Here is a 5,400-nt window from a genome sequence, read left to right as displayed (position 1 = left end):
CTGGTGGGGTGTGGTGGAAAGATACTGCTCAGCTTCCTTTTTTACATGCATGGAACTGTTTTGTTTTCTAATGTTGTTAATCTGGGTATCTGTGAATTTAAACATTTTGGTGAAGAAAACTTCTTCCATAGTTTATTAGGCCTTTTGTTGAGTTTGTTTCTAGCTTCACCATCTAAAATACTCTTGTAATTGTCATTGTTTGGTGATTGCAGTTTAATTGTTCTCTGTTTTGTTAGCCATCATGGGAAAGGAGAAGGTTCACAATAAAATTGTCATCATTGGTCATGTCGACCCTGGCAAGTCGACCACAACTGGGGGCATCTTATCTACAAGCTTGGTGGAATTGATAAGTGTTGAGGGTCAAATATTGCATGTTAGACCTTAATTATTACATGATTTTACGTACATGATAATGCTTAACGTCCTGCTTTAATCTTATTTTTGGTGCAAGATGTATTTACAAGCCTGGACCGAAAAGGATGTTAAAAGCATGGATTTAATGCTCAGGAATTACCAAGGCAATGGACGGGACTACAGGGGACTGAGATCAACAGATTTACATGCCAAAGATTCGAGAAAATCAGGAAACTGAAGCTCAAGTAGCCCAAAATTTGTCCAGAATGCAAGATCATGGGGTTCCCACCATCCGTTCGGCTCGAAACTTCATACATGGCCAAGGGACCACAAATTAACTATACACGTCAAAATTCAGCCCTTAGATCAGTGTGTAAGTGACCTGATGGATAAGATCAGACAATAACCATTAAGAAAGCATCTTGGACATATTTGGGAGATCAGGACCCAAATTGAACCGATGGAAAGAGCATGAAAAACGGTGGATACCCGTCAAATTTCACTTCTTTTGGATGATACAGTAAGGAGAAACGAACAATAAACGTTTCTAAAAGGGAGAGTGGCAAATTTGTAAATATAATGAACTCCATATCCATGCACGTAACTGAGAATTGGCTTGCTTCAACAATGGGTAGTGACTCATCACATGTGGATGGTGTGGCCCACCTAGTGTTCAGATCTACTTCATACTTTGACTTATGGGCTTACACGTTACTAAGAAGAGGATGAACGGACTAGATCTCCGAGAATGCCATCAGAAGTGGGCCCCACCTATTTTTTGTACAAAATATCCAAATAGTGCAAAAAACGTCCAGTGACGGATATGCTTGCGATTGGGTTTTGACAGTGGGCCCCATCCATCATCCTTTTTCATGATTCGAACCATCCAACGCACTCAGAAGATAAATTCGATCGCAACCTGAGCGATTCCAAGCTTCCATGCATACGTTCAAGACTGCAGTAGTAAGGAAAACGCTGCTGCGTCTATTGATGGTGTGGCCCATATGAATAACAGATTCACTCCAAATTTGAGCCCGTGATCAGGCATGAATACAGAAGCTCTAATACTGGATTTGATGCACCATAAAGTCAGTATAAGTGGACCCCACTGACCTCATCCATGGAAACGAAAGTTTCCGTTTTCCTTCCGCGCAGTTGCTGTGCACACAGAGCACGTCCGCAAGTTCTAGACGATCCGGGAAGTAGTGGACCACCACCATTTTTTAGATGGCCGATCCAGACCATCCAGATGAAGGTTAAGCAAGAAACGACCCTAGTCATGGAGCTAGGCTACAATGTGAAGCCGTGCATTGTCCTGAAAATCAGGCTAAACGCAACTGTCCATGCGTTTTCGCTGCATGCGCAGTTCAGTTCCACTGCAAACTGCGAAAATAGTATCTGTTCTACCGACTCTTTCTATGTAACCGATTCCACTGCCCCTAGCACCTATAAAACAGAGAGAGAGAGAATGTGAGAAGGATCATCTTTGGCTGGATGTGAATCACAAGGGAGAGAGGGATCTCTTGGACTGTGGAGAGTGGGCAGCCATGGAGGCAAAGTGGTCGGCGAAGATCTTCTTCTTTCTTCCCTTTTAGTTTTTCTTCTTCTTTTAATGCTTTTATGAGACTTTAGTCTAATCATGATTATGATAGGCTAAACCTCTTAGCTAGGGCTAAGAGGTGAAGCTTGTAGTGTGATTGAGTTGTTAGCTTTGCTTTGATTCATGGTTATTGAACTCTTGTGGATTTTAGTTTGATTATTAAGGAATACTTTTAGTTTTTAATGGTTTATTGTGACTCAAATTACAGTAGATCTACAATAGCTTTGAGTATGTTCTTTTCATTATGAGATTGTGAACTTAGGAGGCTCTGTTGTTCACCATTGTCTCCTGGGCATGGTTGGATGACGGAACCCCTTCCTAACTTTCACAATTCTCTTGTGATTGGCTGTGGTATTGGTAAATTGCTATTGTTTGCCATAGTCTCCTGGGCATGGTTAGGTGATGGAATCACTTCCAAATCTACACCAATCGTATCTGTTGATGATTAGATCCATGAAACATTTAGAGATCTGACAAATCTCTTTTTACCAACTGGATAGGATGGGACTCTGATTCCAGTTGTGTCCTTGAATCAATACAAGGTAACTTCCCAATTGCTACAAGTGGATCCTTGGCACCCTAGTTCCCACCTTTATTTTTATTAGTTTTTAATTAATCTATTCACAATTATTCCCTTATATTCGCTTGATTGAGATTACATCTTAGTCTAGTTCTAGTTCTATTTAGTTTTAGATTACGTACAGGTATCAGTCCCTTGGGATTCGACCTCGGTCTCAGCGAGTTTATTACTACATCACAACCCTATACTTGGGGAGTAACCAAGTTTTTGGCGCCGTTTCTGAGGATTGACGGTTACATTTTTCTAAGATTAACTAGTTTTAAGATTAGTTTAAGATTAAGATTTTTCTAACTTTATGTTTAGATTTTTCTGATTTCTAGAAACTTACCTGTTTTCCTGTTTTGTAGGATCCTGACATAAAATTCTAAATTGGTAATTCCTTTCTAATTCCTCTACTTTTTATATTTTTAGAATAAGGTTTTGAGTTTTGAAAATTTTCTAATTCTAGTATTTTTCTATTTTTAGGAACTAGTTTATTTTTAGAAACTTTCCTCTTTTGTTTTTAGAAACTATGTTAGTTATTTCCCTTTTTAGAAACTAACTAATCTTTCCTTTATTTTATTTTTGAAAACTTTTCTTTTTAAGAATTAGTTTATTTTTAGAAACTTTTTAATTTTAGGTTTAGATTTTCTATTTTAAAAACTTTCTAATTCTGGGTCTTCTTTTTAGAAACTAACTTAGCTTCTAAGTTTAGGGAACTTTCCTTTTTAAAAACTAACTTTCTATTTCAATTGTAGGAACTTTCTAACTTTAGACTTTCTATTTTAGAAACTAATCTCTTTTGTTTTCTTTTGCAGGATCTTAACATAGGAACTTCTCATTTGGTAACATCCTTCTAACTTCTTCTCTTACTTTCTGTACTGCTATAGGAATTTTTTATTTTCTTCTAGGATTAGAATCAGAATTAAGGTTCACCATGGAAGCTTGGGTACGTGTCTATGCTGAGATGGATAAGCAATTTTGGGGAATGCCTGAGGGTTTTGGAATTCAACGTATACATCAAGATTTTTCTCCATCGAGAACCGAGTAGAACGTTATGCTCCATCGGCTAATAGGTCTGTATACGATCATAATCATGAGAATGAGGATTATTATCAACCATCATGTTCTCTCATGTATGATCAGTATGACTATAACCAGTAGAACCATCAAAACTGGGAAGATGAACCAACAACATGTTGTAATGATTATTCTCTTGGATACCCTACCTTTGAGGACCAACCAGAAACGATCCAAGAGAATTCATTTCAGCATAACATGGAGTGTCTTGCTGAAATTAGAAAAGTAGTGGAAGCACTCAATTCGTGCCTCGATAGGATAGAGGAAGCTCGCTCATCCTAGCTACAATCCAATCCAGAAATATAATGTGAGGAAAGTGATCCTCACTCACTTTTGAAGAAATCTGAAATTTGGAATGAGGAGTTGGATTCCATTAATGAGCATACGGTTCAATTCCCTGATGAGTTGATCTCAATGACTGTTCAAAAGAATGGTGGAGATACGTGGGTGTCTTTCAAATATAATGATGATGATATACTGCACTCACAGGATACACTAGATTTCAATGATGAGGGAGAGGTTGGTGTATGTGAACCTCAACCCAATCTGGGAATAGAATACGAGGAAAGTGATCCCATCCCAAATGTGCACTACACTGAACTAGAATATGATAAGTATTGGGATGACGATCATGAATGTGCAGCACCAGTTCCCCTGGAATTAATCTCAAGTTTGGTTCAGGTCAATGATCAAGAAGTGCACGAAGTGAGTGGTCATAATGAGCTACTCCACTCACCTGACATATCTGATTTAAAAGTGGATGAGCTTATTACAACCAACCCTTTTATCTCTTGTGAGATATGTTTGGACCACTCCCCTGAATTACATGATGATATGATTCGGGAGATGAACGAGTCACTCGATACGACTCTGGAATTTAAAACCACCCAGTTGAGGCTACCATCTGAACTATTGAATTTTGATGATTCACTGTCTCTTCTGAATAATATCAATGAACAGAGTCCGCACATTAATACTTTGTCTACTGATCCTCTATCTGTCTGTGTAGGGCTGGAGCAAGAGAGCATGCATCCATCCACTTCAAAAGACGATGGAATCCTTGGGCTCATCATCATAGATTTTGATGCAGGAGACGAGTCACTCCTAGCTGACTTTCCCACATCTTTGAACTCATGCTTGGCACACGTTGTGGATTCCAATGACCTTATGATACAAGAAAAGGTGGACTCCTTGCATGACACTATCTCGGTGGTTGTCACAGACCAAGCGAACCCTTACTCTGAAGCCCCTTCTTCCACAGATCCTGAATGTTTACCATTAAGGGAGGAGGAACTGAAAATTGAACCGAAGTCTGACACTTCGGAATGTGTTGAGACTACATTACTTCTTGCGAAGTTTTTTAAACTTTATCTAGCTGTAGTTTCTGACTCATTATGGGATACTAACGATGAAACTTCTTCTGTCACAGGTGAATCGTATATGCTATGGATACCTTAAGCAGTTCAACGAAAAATTTCTTATGAGGTACATAAGTTTCTCTGGAAGGTCATGCTCCAAGGCGTCCAAGCCTATTGCAAAAAGGGCTTTTGGATGATCCTATTGAGGAACTTACTGAGAAACTTATCAAGATATTGGCCGGAAGAGGAACCTTGCGGCTTGACTCAGTAGTTTTTCCTTGCTTTCTTAGGACTAGGGTAGTTTCCTTTATGCTGTTTTCGGATAGACGGTAAACTTAGCACTCATGGGAGCCAATCCAACTTTTCATTCCATTTCATTTTCCTAGTTAGTTAGTTCAATGTTTGTGGGTAACATTGCTGCAAACCCTCACGAGACTACAACTCGTCCA

Source organism: Magnolia sinica, chromosome 4, assembly GCF_029962835.1.
Source record: "Magnolia sinica isolate HGM2019 chromosome 4, MsV1, whole genome shotgun sequence".
Taxonomy (NCBI): Eukaryota; Viridiplantae; Streptophyta; class Magnoliopsida; order Magnoliales; family Magnoliaceae; genus Magnolia; species Magnolia sinica.
The sequence above is the reverse complement of the archived record's forward strand: the minus strand, read 5'-3'. Positions refer to the sequence as shown.